Source organism: Phocoena sinus, chromosome 1 (assembly GCF_008692025.1).
Source record: "Phocoena sinus isolate mPhoSin1 chromosome 1, mPhoSin1.pri, whole genome shotgun sequence".
Lineage (NCBI taxonomy): Eukaryota > Metazoa > Chordata > Mammalia > Artiodactyla > Phocoenidae > Phocoena > Phocoena sinus.
Window position 1 is genome coordinate 146,575,540 of NC_045763.1, and position 19,157 is coordinate 146,594,696.

The 19,157-nt window shown below is 51.7% G+C and overlaps 1 protein-coding gene across 8 annotated transcripts in view; it reads right to left on the reverse strand.

Moving 5' to 3' along the window:
- The window catches only part of TRAF5 (TNF receptor associated factor 5), a 44,434-nt gene extending 27,480 nt beyond the window's left edge, over window positions 1-16,954 (reverse strand). For 2 of the 8 annotated variants that reach the window (XM_032602656.1, XM_032602586.1), the window contains exons 1-2: window positions 16,667-16,934; window positions 1,982-2,128 (exon numbers count right to left, since the gene is read on the reverse strand). The gene's annotated coding sequence lies outside the window, so the exon portion shown is untranslated. Of the gene's footprint in view, window positions 1-1,571; window positions 1,617-1,981; window positions 2,129-9,595; window positions 9,759-16,666 lie in introns of those variants that run through there. The other 6 variants (XM_032602603.1, XM_032602612.1, XM_032602621.1 and 3 more) reach the window with 6 other exon arrangements.
- Window positions 16,955-19,157: the final 2,203 nt, after the last annotated feature.

A 19,157-nucleotide genomic window follows, 5' to 3' on the forward strand; every position in this document is an offset into this window, starting at 1 on the left:
ACTCCGAGCGTCCTGTTTGGCTTCCCCGTTTTGCCATCCCCTGTGCCACTAAATTCCCAGCCGGGAACACCTAGAAAGGTCTCTGTGACATGATGTGTGTGTGGAAGCGGGGGGAAGAGCACATTGTGAAGAGCCCTGAGTGTATGCTGGTCAGGAAGTCCAGTTTTCACTCCATGGTTTTCATCTCTTTAGGGATGACAGACATAAAGGACAGGCCCAGGCGGGGAGTTGAGGGGAAGAAGCTACTAAAACAGACCAAAGGAGGATGACGACGGCCTGATCTAAGGCAGGGGCAAAGAGAAGCTATGTTCGTGAGGCATTCTTGAGAGAAAATGCATAGATTCAGAAATGGGTTTGCTGGAAGGGCCGAGTGAGAGGACATGGAGGATGACTCCCAGGTTCCAGTTTGGAGGGCTGAGTAAATGATGGCACCGATGGGAGAGGATGAAGGAGAGAAGAAAGTGAAGGATGCCGGGAGGAGACATATCCAGGTTGGGGTGTCTTAGGGACGGTCTTAGAGTAATGCGGGTGACTCAGACCAGCCGACATCTAACATCTCTTCCAGAATAAATTATATGATTCTGAGGAATGGCCACATTTTCTTTGTGGTATCAATAATTGTTTTAACACTGCCCAAGGTGCTAATTTTTATTTATTTATTTATTTTTTACTTTGCAAGTAATTTGGTTGTCATTTTAGTGATGACATTTGACATAACAGGCTTAGATCTATGTCAGGAACGTAAGGTCTGGCGAGATAAGACATCCCAGAGAGCCAGCAGCACATGAACTCCTGGAAGCTAGTACTGGGGTCTGCTGTCTGGCCCTTCCCCATCACACCCACTGCTACAGCACAGCCCCGTGTTTCTCCCTATTTGGGATTTAATCCGTGCTGCTTCCCCCAAAGTAACTCCCATTCAGCCTGTGTGACCTTCCACCCACTACTAGGTCTGAGATCCCTACTGCTAATGACTGGATTTGACAGCAGTTCTTAGGGTCCAGGGGGTGTTGTTAAATGTACCTCGGTGCCTGGATGGGGGAGTCTGAGGACTGTGGGAGAGGCCTGTAGCCCTTCCAGAGGCCCTTTTGTAAGAAAGGGTACTGGCAGTCAAGAGAGATTGCTTCCTTTGGGAGGTGAGACTTACAGGGCCCGGGTGATAAGATGTGGGCACAAAGGCTGGCTGGGCACCCCAGGGTGGTCCTTGAGCCAAGGGCAACAGATGGGTAACAACACACCAGCCCATGAAGCTGCCAGTTATAGGGTGGGCTGCCAGGAGGCAAACAACCCATTTCTCAGTTCTGCTCAGGCCTCGCCAGGACCTTAAGAAGCCGACTCCCCGAGGTTCACATTTGGCAACAGGGGACAGGTGCAAACATGTTATTCCCCAAACCCACCCGAGACCCAGTGACAGGTCCTGGGCTTAAATTAAAGGAGGGGAGATGGTGGTTAGTGATGAAGAAAAGTTAAAATGTGAAATCCCAAGATGCTGTGACTCAGGGAGATGCCCGAACCTGTGCCCTGGGCAGTGATCTAATAGAGAACAGCCTTGGCTGGTATGGCCAGATGCCCACCTATTGAAGGACAGGAAGTTCCCTTTATCAAAGTCACATCTGGTCCTTGAATTCCGAGATGCTGCTCTGGTTACTACCAGAAAAGTGAGGCCTTCTCTTCCTCTCCGCTGTTTCCACAGCCTAACACAACAACACAACCACTGTGTGACCTCCAGGACAGACTGGTTTTATTTTCATCAACCTTTAACCATGCAGGTTAGACAAAGAGGAAGGGCCTTGGAGAAACGCAGGTGTAACGAGGTCATTTTCCATCAGGTCTAACATGACAGGGAGACCATGCAGGGAGCAGGTGATCCCACCACAGCCAGATGACATGTGACAACAGCCCCCCAAACCCAACTGTCCCATCCACACGATGGCTGGCTTTGGTGTCGCAGAGGCAGAAGGAGGGTATCTTTTCTTTTACTTACACTTTTGCAGAAGAGGGTTTTCTTGGACACGGGATGGAGAATGATGTGGGTATGGTTTTAACTCCTTTGAAGAGAAGTGTGACGTCTCTCCAAGCTGTCAGGAGACCTCTGGTTCCTCATTTCCTCTGGGAGTGCAGCAAAGCACTGCTGGTGGAGAGAAGGGGGGGTCAGGGGCTGAAGGGCATTCCTGAGGCCCTCCGACTCTGTGGCCGCTGCTGCTTTAACATCAGTCTCACTCAGGGAAGCCTTGAAGGGAACTCTCTCCTGCTTGGAACCAACCAGAGTCCGCCTGGCTCCAGGTGATGCTGCAGAAGACCTCTGAGATTTGCTCTCAGAAGTTAGAGCAAGAGGGAAATAATAAAGACTGCTGATCTCCCCACGCAAGAGCTTCCTCTATAAGAAGCTCTGACTCAAGTCAAAGCTTTGACCCTGGGCTTCCCTGGTGGCGCAGTGGTTGAGAGTCCGCCTGCCGATGCAGGGGAGACGGGTTCGTGCCCCGGTCTGGGAGGATCCCATGTGCCGCGGAGCGGCTGGGCCCGTGAGCCATGGCCGCTGAGCCTGGGCGTCCGGAGCCTGTGCCCCGCAACGGGAGAGGCCACAACAGTGAGAGGCCCATGTACCGCAAAAAAAAAAAAAAAAAAAAAAAAAAAAAAAAAAAAAAGCTTTGACCCTCTGCCTCAGCTCCACGCCCATCACAGTCCCCACTGCTGTCCGGGTTCAGCTCAGCAAGCTGCTGGAGAGTGGGGCTGTCCTCATTAGTCTTCAGACCTTCAGAGCCAGCCGAGGCCCGGCACAGAGCACTCCATCAACATTTGGTACAGAAGAAGGGAAATTTGGGATCAATGTAAGGCCTCAGTGGAAAAGGGCTATTGGAAGGAGGGCCATGAAGACAACCTAGGACAAATCGGAATGAAGCAGATGGACGGCAAGGGGGCGATATGAAAAGATGTGAATGGAACCTAAGGGCTGGAACTGGACATGGGTCGCGATTACACTTACTGAGGCGACGTCCAGGCTCAGAGCCAGCAAGTTTATATGCATTGTCTCATTTTCATCCTGACAGCAACCCTATGATGTACCCATTATTATTATCATCCCCAGTTTCTGAATGAAACATCTCCCAAGTTCACCTGTACTCTGCCCTTGAACAAGCTGGAGGCCCAAATCATCTGGGTGCTGGGGTAGGAGGTGAGGCCCCATGAAGGTAGTTTGGAAAAGCACAGTTACATTCATTTGATGATCTAAACTGTAACCACATAATCAGATTTGACAGTTAGTCTCTCCTAAACTGTTGCCCTCTGGCCCTTTACGTGGCATTTGACACTTCCTTCTCAAAACTCCCCAGGGGGGACACGTACCTTTTGGTTCTCCCGAGGCCCAGACCACACCTCCAGGCAGCTCCCCCCACAGGGCTCCCCTGAGGCTGGGTCAGCTCTCTTGCCACAGCTCCCACCTGCCTCATTTGAAAGGCTCCCTCACCCTCAGCCAGACTGCATCCCTGCTTCATCGAGGCACGGGGCTACCATCTCAGACTCCGTTCTCCCTCCCGTCTCCCTTCCTGATGGGCCTTTTGCTCCCACAAAGAGGCTCTCAGAAAGTGATGGAGATTCCAGAGACCCTGCAAGTGGAGTGACATGGAAGCTGGAATACACAGCCAACGGACAACAGTTCAGATTTAGCTTGGCACTCAGAAGCATTTTTAAGCAGGGACTGAGCCAGGCCCCACCCTCCATGGCCTAAGGGTGCTCTAAGGAAAGGGGAGAGACCAGAGACCACCCTAGGCAGGCTATAGAACAGACAGGCTAAGGAGGATCCAGAAACCTTGGCTTGACCTTTTGGTGACTTTTAGCTACCAAAGGCCAACATCATTGGAGCTGTGCCGCATCTTCCCACAAGGCTCACACACACCTCCCACTGCGTTAGGTTCGCATCTCCAAAGCTGACCACAGATGTGTGAAGTACTGTCAACTGCCAACGGCCCCCAGAGCTCTGGAAGACTCTGTGGCTGGGGCATGAGTCGATGTCCTGGGAAAGGCAGATGGGCAATCCCCTACTGACCAGCGGTGAGGCCAGCTCTGGCCCAGGCCTGGGGAGGGGGCACACGGGACCGAAGGCGGCCCTCTCACCCGAGCCCTGGGGGAAGAAGCTTCCCGAGGTCCGTTACCCCAGGCACACCCCAGGCGGCCAGCCCACACGTGGGCAGGCAGCCTAGAGTCCCCTCAGTTCAATGGTTGACGTCGGGCTATTGGGACTGATGGGCTTGATCAGGATGACAGAAGAGGGAAAGCAGGTGCGGAGTCCAGGAAGGGGACCCAAGAGAAGCAGACAGAATCTGAGGAGTGGCTTCCCCCAACAACTGAGCCAGTCAGCTGTGGAAGGACTTAAGGGATCAGCTAGCCAGAAGTTTCACAGTTGTTTTTAAAAACAGTGAAACTTATCAAACCAAATCTCAAGAAAAACCAAATCCATGAACAAAAGATTTGTACAGAGAACCTGTCTGGTTAAGCAAGGCCTGTTGGGTTGCCTACAATCTACACACCTCTGGCAGCTCTTCTGGGTAATTGTAAGGGTTCTACAGTTTGGTTTTTTCAAGTTAATAATATATGTACTAGTGCTTTGCAATTTGTACTTTCACATACAATGTCACACCCAGTCCTCACACTAACCCCATAGGAATATCATGGTCATATTTCTGATGAAGTACTTGAGGCCCCAAGTTGTGAAGTACCTATGCCCCAAATTACACAGCTAACATGTGATGGAGCAGGAACTTGAATCTAGGCTTTCTGACTACAAATCCAGTACTCTTTACTCCATGTCATGTCCAGAAGAAAAGGTACCACAACCCAACTGGTACCAAAAGGGAGGTCTTGATGAGAGGCAGTATAGCCTACTGGTTAGTGACCAGCTCTGGAACCACACCACTGGGGTTCAATCTTTTCTGCCATTCACTTAGCTGTGTCACCTTTCTTCATCTGGAAAATAGGACACCAATAGCACCTGCCTCTAAGGCTCAGTTAATATTAAACGCATTAATCTACATAAATTACCAGCACACAGTGTCTGGCACAAAAATAAGTGCTTAATACTCACGCTTGTCCATTCTTCACTCCTGGCCAGCATTTATTCAGTGCCTGCTGCATGCAGAGGTCTGAACCTCATTCTATTGTGGGAAGGGGTGCAAGTGGGACAGGACCCCAAGTTCCTGTTCCCAAGATGTTTTCAGTCCAGTGGGGAGCATGTCTAGGCACAAAGCACAGCACCAATTTCTGGAGTGGTTGGGTCCCTGGACGCTCTGCTAAGAATGTGCCCTGGAACATGATAAAAATGCTGCCTTGGACACCATACCCCAGAGAAACAGACCTCTGCTTTGGGGTACTATTTGTTACAATAGTTTAGCGTGGCCTAAGTAATATGTTTCAGAATCAGGATCTCTCAGCGGTAGCTAGAAGTCTGCTTTTTTAATAAGTTCTCAGGTTCGATTCTGCAGCCCGTTACAGTGTGAGACGTGCCGAGCTAGACCACCGTGCCGGCTTCCGGGTCACTTTCTCCTTGCTGGCCACTCCTCACTGCCCCACCTCTCGGGCACCTAGGCTGGTGCTAGACCTCTGCTCTCTTCCATCTACACTTGTGCTCTTGGTGAGCCCATCTCGGCTCCTGCCTTGGATGCCATCTAAGGCTGACAATTCCCTGGTTCCTATCTGCAGCCTGGACCCCCATCCTGAACTCGAGTTATCCCGACTGCCTAGTCCATAGCTCCATGTTTGTTCACTGAGCATCTCAAACGTAAGACATCCAGGCCCACCCAGCCTGCTCCTCCTATACCGCCTTCCCCCACCTCAGTAAACCAGTACCGCCAGTCACCCTGTTGCTTGGACCAAGAATTCTGGAGTCATCCTTGGCACCTCTCAGTCTCCATCCCACAACACCAAATCCTATTGGCTCTTCCTCCCAGCACATCTACCTACTTCTCTCTACTGTCAGCATTACCATCCCAGTCTAAGCCACCGTCTCCTCCCCCCTGGATAAAGCGCTCGCCTCCTAGCTGGTCTCTTCCTCTGCCCCTTTACAGTCTATTCACAACCCAGCAGTCAGAGTGAGCCTTTTAAAAACAGAAGTCAGATATGTCACTCCTCTGCTCCAAGGGCCCCATCTCACTCAGGGTAAAAGCCAGTGTCCTCAGAGTCCTGTGATCTGGCCTCCATTGTCTGTCCCCATTTCCCAGCGCTTTCCTCTGTTCACACGCTCCAGTGACACCAGCCTCGCTTCTTCTTGACTAGTAGAAGAGCCTTCTGTGTGCTGCCGCCCTGCCTGGAATGCTCTTCTGCCTGACACCTGAATAGCTTATTCCTCACTTCTGGTACCTGCTCAGGTGTTACCTCACAAGTGAGGGCTTCACTGACCCATGTGGAGTAGCTGCATCCCCGGCAGCCCCGTCATCACCTGCTGCATTTTTCTCCAAAGCGCTTATTACCACGTAGCTTGGTATATGCTTGCTTCTTTACTATCTTCCTGCCAGAATATAAGCTCCATGAGGGCAAGAATGTTTCTTCTGCTTCCTGAGGTAGCAGTACTTAGAACTGGGCATATGATAGGCACTCAGTAAGTACTCATGGGAAGACTGAACAGCAGCCTTACAGTTTCTGCAGAAAGCAGGACAGGCTCTCTCTCACGGAGCATGCTCCCCAGGGCCTAACACTTCATCTCAACCCATTCTGAGTCCTGAAATTCTACCGGTCACAGCTAGAGAAGGCAAAGCTGGCGAATGATGGCTGACTGGGGGCGGGGAGGGGTAGTCAGTGTAGGGAGGGGGAGGGTCTAGCTATCCGGGGCTGGAAGAGTGGAGCCTGAACAGTGCTCCTTACTCCCACCAATGTGAACTAGCCCCTGGGTGAGGTGTCCCAGTGGGCAGCCAGGTACCTGCGAAAGAGAGAAAATGCTGAGAAGGACTTTTTTCTTCTTTTGCCACAAAAACTTCTACTTAGAAAACAATCATGGAAGAAGTGTTCAAATAATTCAATCTAAGAAGATGTGATAAGAGATATGGAAAATGAAAATCAGGACTAAGGACAATAAAAAAGAAATCATAGAACTGAATCTATAATTATCATAGAACTAAAATCCTAGATAATATCAACATGGCGAGATGTGGGGAAAGACCAAAGGGACAGAGCAGTGCAAAGTATTTGTCTGATTAGAAAGAAAATAGAGATCTCGAGCCCCTCATTCTTGAGAAGGACTTTTTATTCAAAAAACAGGTACGGGGGTCTTCCCTGGTGGCGCAGTGGTTGAGAGTCCGCCTGCTGATGCAGGGGACACGGGTTCGTGCCCCGGTCCGGGAAGATCCCACGTGCCGCGGAGTGGCTGGGCCCGTGAGCCATGGCCGCTGAGCCTGCGCGTCCGGAGCCTGTGCTCCGCAACGGGAGCGGCCACAACAATGAGAGGCCCGTGTACCGCAAAAAACAAACAAACAACAACAACAACAAAAAAACAGGTACGGGGCCCTCAGCAAGGTGCCTCACAAGGTGCTAGAGATCTAAAATCACATTTGCTGGATTCCTTTTCCAGAGACTTCATCAGGTAACAGAGTTCTGGGCCAGTTTCCCTTTCAGCTCACTCTCTTGTTTTCAACATCTGTTTCACACCGTTCTCTTCTGCACAGACTTTGACCACACTCCCCGTCTCCCCAGGAAACCTCATTTCCTATTGCACAGAAAATAGAAGTTTTCAGAGCAGAGATATCTCCACTTCCTGCTACCAGGACTGCACATCCGGCCCCCTGTGCAGGGGGCCCCTGCTCTGCCCTTCCTCCGCCCCCCCCCCCCCCGCCCAGGGCCCCCGCAGAGGTGGCCTCTGCACCAGGCCAAGCTCTCCACCTGTCCCAGCCTCCTGCCTCTTCAGGGGTTTTCTGATGGGAAGAGGCTGCTTTTCCGTCAGCCTCCCTCTTGCAGCTGGCTCCTTCCATCAGCACTCACACAATCACAAATCTCTCCTGAGATGCAAGCAACCCCCCAAATTCTCACTCTCATATTTCTCTAAGGTTCGAGCTCTGCTTCCTCTCACAGCCAAACCTCCTGACTCATCCTCCCCCTCTCACAGCGGAGTGACTATCTCCACCGGCCTCTCTTCAATCCAACGCTCAGCCCACTCCGGCCTGGCTCACACCCCACCAAGCCCCCCAAACTGCTCTCACCCAGGACCCAGGGACTCCTGGGTCACTTAAGCCAATGGTCAATTTTCCATCTTCATCTTAAGTGGCTTCCCAGCAACATCTGATGTTAGGGACCCCGACCCCCATCCAGAACCCAAACACACACTTTAAAATATTTTTTCCCCTTTAGCTTCCCTGAATCCACACTGTCCTGGCCTCAAAGACCAGGTACGAACTAACGACCCCCAATGTCTCTCTCCACTGCGTCTAGACCCACATGTTACTGCCTTCCTAGTGTTTCCTTTTCAATGTCTCACAGGCACTCCAAAGCCACCACACCCAAAATGGAACCAACGTTTCCTCTCTCCAGTGCTCCCTCTCGGTGAAGGGCTGCTTTTTATCTTGCTGTTGTCACCAGACAACTGGTATCATTGCTGGTAGTGCCCTCTCTCCTCCCTCACAACAACCCCCTGATTCAAGCCACATCCCTCTCCCCTGGGCCTCTGCACCAGCCTCCTATTACTTGTCTCCCCTCCCCTCCTGTGGCTGGTCTCCCCTCACCCACTCACTCCCCCAAAGCATCCCTCACACAGCAGCCTGATTAGCCTCTGAAAAAGCCAAGGTGTTCTCACTCACACAGATTTTCCACAGCCTCCCGTTACTCTCACAGTTCCAAACCCTTAACTGAGCTACCGAGGTCCCACCCACTTCTCCAGGTTATCTCCCTCCCCACCCCTTACTCTCCAGCCTCTCTGACCTTTTTGCCATTCCTCACAGGAGAGGAGAACCTTCCTTCCTTCCAGCCTTCGCCCTAAGGCTGGTCTCCCTTTGCTCAAGCTGTCGTCTCTGCTGGAAACATCCTCTTCTCCCTCCCCCCACTTCTCACGGAACTAAACTCATCCAAGCCCAGCTTAAGCATCATTATCCAGCTAATCAGCCCCTTCTTCCTCAGTACACGCCCTATTATCACTCTGTACTTCTCCTTCATAGCACGTACGATTACATTCATTTTTTTTTTTTTTTGTGGTATGCGGGCCTCTCACTGTTGTGGCCTCTCCCGCCGCGGAGCACAGGCTCCGGGCGCACAGGCTCAGCGGCCATGGCTCACAGGCCCAGCCGCTCCACGGCATGTGGGATCTTCCCAGACCAGGGCACGAACCCGTGTCCCCTGCATCGGCAGGCGGACTCTCAACCACTGCGCCACCAGGGAAGCCCTACATTCATTTTTAATGTAATTATCCGTTCAGTATTAGTCTACATGAGCAAATAGAAAGCTGGGCCGGGACTGTGTCTTTCTCAAGGTGCTGGCACACAGCAACCACTCAAATACCTGAGTAAATGAACAGCTGCCACTTTGGGTGCCTACAGTGTGCTAGATACTGTGGCTAGATGCTTTCTATGGGCTGCTGCACTCACTCTACACAGCAACTCAATGAGGGATGGGTACTAGTTTCATTACTCACGTTCATAGTTTACAGGTCGGGTCCTGAAGCTCAGGGAGATTGAAGAGCGTGTTCAGGGTGACGTCGTTGGCAATTGCCTGGTTGGGATTCAACCTCGGGCTTGTCTCCCATCAAAGCCACTTCACCACGCTTCCCTCCGTACTCCCCGTGCTCACGCACGGCCCTAGACACAGTGGGTGGTCAATCAAGGGGGATGGACACCCACTCCGCCATCTCACTTGATCATCGCAGTCACCCTTGAACTCGACAAACGAGAATTACAACTCTCCTTTTCCAGATGAGGAAAATAGAGTTTGAGGGATCCAAAGTGTCACGCAGCAGTAGGCGGCCATGTCGGGCTGGAACCCAGGTCTTCTGGCTCCTTATCTAGGGTGGTTCTCTCTATAGCATAACTGTAGTTAGGCACTGAGGTGGGATTATGCAGGGAAGCTGTGCAGAAAAGGGTTAACAGAGCAGGCCTGCACCTGCTACCCCTAGAAAGGTCTGCTTACAAGGATGGGCCTTGGCTGATGTCTGGAAAGGTGGATTCGGGGTGGGCTCTCACCACCCTGACTCGCTCATTGTGTCTGAACTGTGCAAACAATGTGATTTAGGCTGAACATCTGTTTTGTTTTGTTTTTTCTGGAAGTCTGAGATTTTGGTTTAGGCAGAGGGTGCCTACATGACCGGTCCTCAATAAAAATACTCGGCACTGAGTCTCTAATGAGCTTCCCCGATAGACAACATTTCACACGTGTCGTCACAGTCGTGCTGGACGAGCTAAGCACGTCCTATGTGAAGGACACTTGGAAGCTGGTGCCTGGTTTCCTCTGGACTTTGTCCCATGTGCCTTTTCCCTTTGCTGATTTTGCTTTGTATCTTTTCACCGTGATAAATCTTAGCTCTATGACTATAGGCTGAATCCCGTGAGTCCTCCTAGCAAATCACTGAACCTGGGCGTGTTCTTGGAGACCAGCCTTCCTAACGAGAAACAAATTTTGAGTTTTCTTTGAAAAGAGTGAGAGGGGCACGGATTAGTAGATTAAAATAGGAGGCATTCCAGGAAGGAGAAACGATGTGAAGAAAGTTAGGAATAGATTAAGTCAGGTGTAGAAGGCCCTGCCGCTGTTCAACATGGTCTAAAGAGAGCTGACACTGAGAAAATTCTGCATTACAGTTATGAGGTGGAAGAGACAGGGGTTACAGCAGTCACACTTGTTAGAAAGACCTAGTATCAGTGAATTGTTAGCATCACAGAAAGATTGAAAGGATTTAGTGTCTGCCCGTCCAAAGCAAATACATGGCACCGGGCATTTTTGAGGAAGTCTATGGGAGTGCTATGGAGAGGTTCAAGCAACGTCCCAAATTATTAGTTTTTTTTCATATAAACCACCTCAACATCAATCTGCTCGAGAATAATCTACTTCCCATCCATTAAGAACAACTATTCCTTCCTTCCTTTATCCCTCAGAAATGCCTTTGCCCATGGTTCAACATTCCCTCCTCTCCCTCCCTTCTGTCCACCTTGCTCACTCCTCAGGAGGGCTTCCTGGAATGATCCCATCCAGTTGCTGAATCACTTCTTTTATTTATTCTGCATCTACTTAACACTCAAGCTTTCACTTCATAGCACATTAGTTGGCCTTGAACCCAGGGAAGCATGGGAAATTCTCCTAGGTTGTACCACAGATATCTGCCCAGCCTCTTCCTCAGAATCCCAACATCCTGAAGGTAGATGAGGGAACTCTTAACCCCACCCCCTGCCTCCATCCTCCAGCATCAAGGACTCCTCTAACGGAGGCTCAGAACATAGCCTGGCTGTCCCAAGCCATCCCCCTTAGGAAGGGAGCACAGAGAGGGCTCTGGCTGGCAGCTTTGTCCCAAGTCAACCTCACTCCTCATCCTGCTCTCATTTCACAGCTGGATCCCACTGAAGTAATGGCTCTGCTCCTGGTGAGCCATACAAGCCAGCGCCTGTATTTTGCTTCCTAAATCCATTTTATTTCTTCTGTGGGGTCCCTGTGTTGCCTCCCTGCCCAGCCCTATGATTCCTCCAAGGCTGCACTGCTCTGCCCACAAGTCCTTCTAAAGGACTGGAAACCTGCCCCTGAAACCCAGCCCCTGGGGCTGAGCCTCCTCTATCTCACGCTTCCAGTCCCCTTCTCTGCCCTCTGCCTGCCAAGGGCTCGGCCCAACTTATCCCCACCATGCTCTGACCCATTCCAGTTCACCGACTCTGGTCCCTGAGGTTGGCCTGGTCTAGAGATTGCAAAGCGACAGCAATAGGCTAGTTTAAATGATGGTCTACCCTGGTATGTGGCAGTTTTTGTGCTTGTCTGTTTTTAATTTAAATCTGAATGCCTTTAGGCTAGACGCGTATTTCCCACCTCCCCAGAAACCCCACAACTCCCTATGCTGTCAAACATGCGGAAGAAGAAAACCAGCTTTATTGAACCCGCCATACACTAGGCTCTGTGTATATTTTGCCTTATTTAATCCTTCCAGCAACCCCAAGTGGGTGACATTACTATCTCTGTTTACTGGTGGGAAAACAGAAGCTCATGGAAGTTGGGCGACTTGCCCACATCATACAACTACAACCAGCAAGCCATAAATCCAGATTTGAACCCAAGCTTGCCAGATTCTGAAATCCATACTATTCCCACTATGCCATTAGTGGAAGCAGTAGGTCTTGATTAGACTATGCATTAAGGAGTCCCCTCTGCAACAGTGTGGAAGAGAAAACAGAAGGGAGGGAAAGCGAGTGAATGGACAGTTCAGGTAGTACAGGAAAAAGTGGGGGGCGGACGGGAACTCAGGTTGCAGCCCTGGGAATAGACAGTAGATCAGGACCGGCTGGGGAGAGACAGGACAGAGGTGGCTAAGGGACAGCAATGATCTCTGCAAGGGTTAGGGAGAACGTGGAGGAAGAGGCAGCTTGGGACGAGTATCTAAGGGGCCCCTGAAACATCACGGTGAGGATTTTGTGTATCCATCACAAATCAAACTGGCCAAGAAGAGAGCTGGGTGAGAGGTGGAGACTTGATCAGCCTTTCCTTAAGAGCGCTGGTCAACCTCGGGCGCACAGGAGGGTTCCAGGGAGAGGAGCGTAGGAACGGCAAGCCAGCCCGAGGACACAGTGTTGGCCCCATTCTGACACTTACAGGGCAGGAGGAGGACGAGAAGCTCGAGGTCAAGGAAGGAAACATCAGTGGGGACGGTGTGGCCCCCTCCAAGGAGCTGAGCAACAGCTGCAGAGCAGGCTGGCGACTGAGGATTACCAAGCCCTGGAAGCCTTGCAAAGGGCAATGTAAGCAGCAGGGCAGGTGCACGGTGCCAAGTGAGGAGGAGAGCACCAAGTGCAAGGGCAAGTGCTGGCTGCTCTTTCTAGGAGCTGGTCAGTGAAAGGGAGAGGAAATGTGGGGTCTTCTTGTTTAAGAGACTAAGCATGTGGTGGAGGGGAAGGAGTCAGTGGCCAGGGAGTTATGAAGGGAATCGTCTCCATCTCCATCTCCGAGGGAGGAGAGAGCTGCATCAGGGGTGTAGGTGGAGAAGGTGCCCTCCCGCTGGTCAGGAGAGCACCTTTTCCTCGAGAGAAAAAAAAAGCTATAGGGGAAATTCCAGGGATGTTCTGAACTGGCAAGGAGGGAAGCTGATGGAGTGTGTGTCAAGAAACGAGGCATGAGGATCTGCTGGAAGTGAGATGGGTACCTCCTCCCACAAGAACCTATCTCCCCACCCCCAGGGAGGGGCGCTCACTGGGCTCCATCAGTGACCCCAGGGCCACAGAACCTGCACGGACACTTGGGTGCACACTGCTCTTGCTACAGCGCCGTCTAAGCCTGTACCACCGCTTGCCTCCAGGTAACAAAATGCAGAAAGTGCTCATCACTCTCACTGCAAATGGACTTCGAATTTTTCTATGAGGACCACTGAGTATTTTCACTTTTATTTTCCCCTGGCCCTCCAGCCCACTTCTTCACAAGACAGGGCCTGCCAGGGACTCTAGGGGGGAAAAACCGCCGTGTGACCCTCCAAAAAGCTTTGCTCTGCACAAAGCAACAAACTCACTGGGGCCCGGCCATGGCCTCAGCAGCCCTGGGGATGACTTCTGCCCTGCAGCTTGCTCCCCTCTAACCCTGACACACACACACACACACACACACACACACACACACACACACACACACACACCCATCCACCTACTACACTCTGCTGGGGTGATAGCTCCTGCCCCAGAGGAACGTCAGCAAAAGCCATCACCTGGACAGGAAGAGCTGTCCAGAGGCAGAGTCGGCCACCGATCCCCTTCCCCTGGTCTGTCAGCTCTTATTAAAGACCCCGGATCAGTGACAGAGGTGTCAGGCAGCCTTTGATGCATGCCTTTCTGGTTCCCTCGCCCTCCTGCCCAGAATCCTGGCTTCCTCTAGCTAAAAAACTATGAGAAGAGCACATGGATTGGAGTCTGAAGACTTGGGCTGGAGTCCTGGCCGGTCCCTACGTGCTGTGAGATCTTTCAAGTCACTTCTGAGGTCCGGCTTGCAGCCAGGTAAAGTGGAAGGAACAGCACCTGTCTCTCCCTGCTCTCAGGGAGGCAGTGAGAAGTTCATCAGGTGAGACAGGCTATCTCTCAACTGGACGGTGCTACTCTGCTTCGGGGGTTTAAGCCAGCCCTGCTGGCAGCTCAACCTGTCTCTCCAGAGCCTCACCCAGCACACATTCCCCAGCCATCAGGCCCTGGCAGCTCAGAGCCCAAGGGAGACACGGTTCAAATGAATTCAAGGCCAACATTTGTTTAGGCCTCCTCTGTGCCAGATGCCAGAATACAAACAAGACCAGACACAGGTCTCGCCCTGAGTTCACTGACCGGAGTAGAACTAACGGAGTGGGTGTCTGCTCATGCCATGGCCAGGTCAGAGTCTGGAGGAGAACTTGCTCTGTGTTGCCAGGAACAGACCATACATGCATTATTAGAGTCTGGGTCCCCTTGTTAACCCTTCTTGAGGGGGAGCTGGGCAGATGGAGCTCTCTGTGAAACCAGGGTGAAGGGCCTGGAGCAGAGGAACCGGAGTCCTTGGAGACCCAGGCCTGGCCCAGCAGTGGAGCCCAAAGGGTTATTTCACTTCTCAGTGCTTCACCCACACCAACTGGGCCATGTGGAGAATAATCCTGCTTTGGCTTGAATCACAAGGGTATAGTGGAGAACAAAATGAGAACATAATGACAAGAGCAATGACAAAATGCTTTGAAAAGGAAAGAGCTTTATAAACAAGGCACTATTAGTTTTTCCTCAGGGTCCTCTCCAGTAAAGCTGAGATAATCACAGGAGGTCTGTTTGTCTAAATGCTGACGAGCCTTTCCCATGGCTAGCCTAATGGCACTGACTCAGAGGCATCCAGCTCCCTCACTCTGCAGTCATCTCCACTGAAATATCTCAGTCCCTACAGTTAGTACTTCCAGCGGACGCGACTCCACCTCCTTTCCATATTGTTTCCGCTACTCTGCCACCCACAGCCAGTGGGTACTCAGGTGATGCTTGCGGACTGATGGAAACACTGCCCGTCTTCCTCCTTACGCCAGCCACAGACCTCTGCCCCAAGGACCTGAGAAAGTCACTACCTCCATCATCGCCCCTCTGGCAGGACTTCCAGAGTTTGGCTCAGATGGGAGGCTTTCTCCTGCCTATGTCCAGGACCCAGCGAGAGAGGTTCCAGCATCTGAGCACCAACCCATTCCACTGAGTTCAAAGCAAGAACAAAAACAAAACAAAAGCACCTTGATAAAGCTAGACATTTTCTGCTTCCGCCTCACATTCATCTTTTCTATGGCAATTTCTGTCTCTCCAGTCCAAATTAGAGTTGGAGGTGGGAGTGTTTAGATGATAAGGTTTTCACCCAAACCATCAACTGTGCTAACGCCCCTGTCTTCAGCTGTCTGTGTGTAAAGCAGAGCAGGCAGCTGCACTCCGGATTTGAGAGGTTCTAGCCCAGCCTTTCCCTGCCTAAAATTATCTCACACACCCCCAGAACTGCTCTACTTCCAGAAGCACTTCAACCAATTTCTTTGTATTTTGTGTCTTCCTTTTAAAATGTAAATATCTCTGAAAGGAGGAATGCATTCCACTGACCCGACCACAGGTCTCACCCAGCACCTGTGTCCAATAAATATTTACTTAATCCCATTGCTTACTAGAGGCCTATCCTCAAGGGACCCGGGTCAGAGCCCGGCGCTGTGGAAGGTGGGGTGCGCAGGGGGCAGTCCGGGCGGGAGCCACGCCTCATTTCACCAACCCCACCGCGAGCCCTGAGCAACCCTGCCTGCCACAGTGAGGTAACAGCTCTGATGAAAGTAAATCTGAAATAGCCAAATATGGAAACGCTGCAGGAAGGGGCAGAACCAGCCGAAAGAGTCGGAGGAGACGGCCAGAGGGGTTAGTGGCAACAGCGTGGCCCCAGTATTCACTGAAAATTCTCAGAACTGCCAAAACCCTGCAGAGCAGTAACGAGGGGGAGGCAATCTGGTTTCCACCAATTCTCTGTGTGTCCCTGGGTAACTCATTTCAACCTCTGTGAGTCTTGGTTTCCTGCAAGACCCCTCTGAGCTCTCCTTGGCTGGGGGTGAGGGTGGTTCTAAATGAGCACGCTCAATCGAACAGTTCTTGGAGGTTTCCATTCATGCCAACATTAAAGTTTCACTCTAGAATACTTTGGCTGGAAAGTCATGCAAACGTGGAAAGAGGGGGGACCTAAGGGCATGGAGGGGGAACCAGGGGTTTGCAGTGCGGGTATGCGGGGCACGCCTTAAGGTTCTCCCCCGCCTGCGCACCCCGACCTGAACCTGGCCCCTCCAGTTCACACTCACGCCCTGGAGCCGCTCCCCGGCTCGGGACCCCCAGTTTCCGTCCTCGCCACACCCCTCCTCTGCTGAGAAAACCCGCTCCGGGTTCCCGGAACCCAGGTGCCCCCCACGCCGCACCCACTCGCCCGCATCAAGGACCATCTGCTCCGCCGGCTTCCCGCGACCCCGGGTCCGAGCCCCGTCGCCGCCTTCCGCCCACCCCCCGCGCCCTCCCGGCGGCCGTCGGGGACTCACCGGGCTCGAGTGGGACGGGCAGCCAGGCCCGGGTCCCCGCAGCCCGGCGGGGGGCTCCTGCCGCCGCGGCGCTTTCTGTTTCAAAGTAAATGGGATGAGCCGAAAAATACTCCTCGGTCCCCTCACTCCAGTCCTACAGCGTGGGGCTCAATCCCCGCGGCGCAGCCGCCCCGGGCGGCGAGTGGGCTGGACTCACGTGTGGGCCGGTGGGCGGGGGTTCGGCCGGCTCCCGGCTGCAGGCGCGCGAGGACTCCAGGGCTGCGATGGCGAGGCGGGGGCTCGGCTCTCAGCCCCGGAGCCCGGCGCTCGGAGCCCCACCCCCGAGGAAGGAGGGCGGGCCTGGGGCCCTGAAGGGGCGGGAGCGGGGGCGGTGAGGGGCGCAGGCCCCCGGGTCGGGAGGAAGCGCAGGAAAGTGTCGGGCAGGACGGTGAGAGGCAGTTACCCAGCCCGTAAGAGACCTAACCTACCCTCACTAGAATCATGAGTACCTACAAGTAAAAATCATCTCTGGTTTCCCTCAGGGGCGTTTGAAGTGTACACATCTTACCCTTCGGTCAGGGATAACCAGGCTCAGCCAATCCTTTCATATTTTGACCCATTAGCCAAGGTCTGAGATCTGGCTCAGGTCGGCCCCTCCCGACCTTCCTTCACAGCAGCACAAATTTGCCAGCCCTCCTCCTTGCTGCTGGCCCAGCAATCCCTTAGAGTTGTAGAGCTTGCCGTTCCAAGGACTCCCCAGATATCTCCTTCGAGCTTCAAAACCTTGTGAAGTAGGCCTGGTCATCCCCATTCTACAGATGAGCCATCTGAGGTCCAGAGAAATGACATGAAGTGATGACACCCAGCAAGTGCCATAGCTTCACCTTGAGTCCCGGTCTCCCTACTCCCCAATACGGGGCTCTTTCTTACACTACTGCTCTCCATGCGTATATGTTCTAAATGATATATGTACTCTACATAAATCTCCTCTGTGAAGACTGATGGATTATAAGGATCATGGACTTTAGAATGAAAGGGACCAGAATTCCAATTCTAGCTCCTTCACTTTCAGCTAGGCAACCGTGGGAAAGTTACTTAACTGCCCGGGCTTCGATTACTCATCTGTAAAAGGGAAGAATAATGACAGGCACCACTCAGATAGGCACAGGAGCCAGGCAGGAAACACACAGGAGAGAGGTGAAAGTTGTTGTCCCAGGGACGGGGAGGGACACTGGCACACTAAAGACCGTGTGTGAGGGTCTAGAGCAGCAGTCAGGCTTCGTGCCAGCCTGTCCTTATCTGGTCTCTTATTTTTCAGCGACAGCCACAAATCCAGATTCAAACCACCCCATGGAGAGATGGGGCCCGTCACCTTCTTGCATGGTTGCCTGCACTCACCTCCTTTCTCATTACCTACCCCGCCATCCCCACACTGCCCAGCATGCTGCAAATACAGCCCCACACTAAACAGCATGTTTTGTAGAGTTATATTTACTCTCACTGGCTAGAAACACAATGTCTTGTATGCATATATGCGGGTATGCTCAGGGCCCTGGTACTGTCATTGACTATGCTCCAATTGTCTCTTCAGATCCCTCTTCCCCGTCAACTGAATAAAGCAGCCAGTTTATCCCAAAAGTGATATCCAAACTTTAAATATGATGAAATCTCATGCTGGGATAGACAGTGAATCTTTTAGTAGTGGGAAGGGGAGGCTGCACAACTCCAGGGCTAGGAGCCTAAGTGGGAAGGTAGAGGAATTTTAGATGGGTGATAGTTGGAACTCAAGGACACGTTGCTAGTTCCCCTTGTTGGTCACAGAATCCTCTGCAGGGTGTCTGGGAGAATAGAGAAAACAAACCCTGGGACCTAGCCCAGTCTGATGAAGGAGACATTATCTCTTTCCTCAAGGACTTGAAGATGGATGGGAAGGACAGGACATAAATATACATTAAATAACATAAACAAATGTTAAAATACTTGCAGATGATAGCTAACATTAAGTTTTATTATACACCAAGTACTGTGCTCAGTGCTTTACCCATATTTACCCATTTGATCATCAGCCCTATTTTATAGTTTGGAAAATTCATCTCTTGAACACTTTGCCCCAAATTGCAAAATTCTTAGTTTGGGAGAGGTGGGATTCGAACCTGGGGATTCTGGTTCTTGCAGGCTCTTAGTCACTACGCCACCTTGCCCCTCAAAGAAATGGTTGGTGTGACTTCAGACAAAACAACTTTGAGAAGGAGATGAATTTTAGCAGTTTTAGTATTCTCGAAATACTTGCAATGTTATAAACAATCCAGTTTTCAAGCTAAATTCCTCTAGAAAAATAAGGGCAGGTTGGACTATTCACTAAATTTTTGCACAGAAGAAAAGGGATAAACTTTTAATCTGTTTATTCTAAACACCCTAAGATTACCCCCAGACTTCAGACATGGCTTTCAGCTGTTTAATTTGCTGGATAAATTGATAAGAATAAAAGATGGCAGCCTTGGCTGTCAATGGA